Raw genomic sequence first — 1,492 nt, 5'->3', positions numbered from 1 at the left:
TAATGGCGCACTGTGGAAAAGTGCGCCATTAGTAGTTTAAACTAGTAATGGCGCACTGTGACACGGTGCGCCATTAGTAGTTTTGCAAAAAAATAAAAAAAACTAATGGCGCACTGTCTGTCTGGTGCGTCATTACTAGTTAGAACTAGTAATGACGCACTTCGCTCGGATGCGCCATTAGTATGTATGTAAAAATGAAAAAACAATTATCATTAGTGGCGCACCTTTTATCTGGTGCGCCATTAGTGTCTTCCACACTAATGGCGCATCACAAACTAGTGCGTCATTAGTATATAGTAATGGCGCACTACAACCCTGATGCGCCATTAGTGTCAATTCTATCTATAGCCCTTTTCCTAGTAGTGTCAAGATCTTGAGATTAAAAACATTGCCCTTCTCAGTAAATATGTATATAAACTACTATCTGAGAATGGAGTGTAGCAGAAAACGTTCGTCACAAGTATTTGGGTACCAAAGCCATTTCTCAACTCCAACAAAACCCCGTGATTCACATTTTTGGTATGCCATGATGAAGGTCAATGATTGGTTTTTAGCTTTTTCCAATTTGGCACTTTTTCGGTTAGGGGCGGCTTTCGAGTTAGGTTCTAGGAGGATAATTTGCTTGATGCCACTTCACTTATGGTGCAATACCCGAACTTGTATCGGATTGCTAGTCATAAACTTTTCACAATCGCATAGGTCATGGGTCAAGAAAACACTGTTATTTCTCTCTGTCCTATTAGGGCGTCGCCTCACACGTTTGGAGCACACTCAGCTGTCAAATGAACCAGACGGGTTTTGAGGAAACTTGCATCAGAATGGTAGGTTTTCAGTCAAGCCCTTATATGAGGTGACTGCCCACATCGGTGTTCCTGCTGATAATAATAAAAAATGAATCTCAAACTACCTCTTCAAGTGAAGATATTCCTCTGGTTTTAAACAAAGGTCTGATCTTGACTAGAGATAAGCTGGCACACAACAATTGGCAAGGTAACATGACCTGTGTCTTTTGGCAACACGACGAGTCTATTAAACACCTTTTTTTGTGTAATTTTGCTCGTGTAGTTTGGGCCATTGTTCAAGTAGCTTTACACCCCCCCCCCGGTTGCACTGTGTGTATATGGGTTGCAGGGTACAATGCATTTTTGTGGGAGGCGGCAACCTTATGTTGGGTTATGTGGCTTACCAGGAACTATGTGGTTTCTAATTAGAAAAATGTGTTTCACCTCTTGTGCAGGTTATTGATGCATGTACGTGATGGCTCCGTACTCGGTTATCATGCATAAGCCGGAGGACTGAGACCTTTCTATGATGGCGTATACCGGGCTGGAGCATATGGCTAGGAAGATTTTCTCCCATCACAGATGATGGTGTGTTCTTCGTATATGATGTTGCCTATTTTCGGACACCCTTTTTAAATTTTTGGTATAAAATAGTATTATCATTTTGGTTCTGTTCTATTGGATATGGTTGTGTGCATCGTGCTATGTAG

This window comes from Triticum dicoccoides, chromosome 2B (genome assembly GCF_002162155.2).
Source record: "Triticum dicoccoides isolate Atlit2015 ecotype Zavitan chromosome 2B, WEW_v2.0, whole genome shotgun sequence".
NCBI lineage: Eukaryota > Viridiplantae > Streptophyta > Magnoliopsida > Poales > Poaceae > Triticum > Triticum dicoccoides.
The sequence above is the reverse complement of the archived record's forward strand: the minus strand, read 5'-3'. Positions refer to the sequence as shown.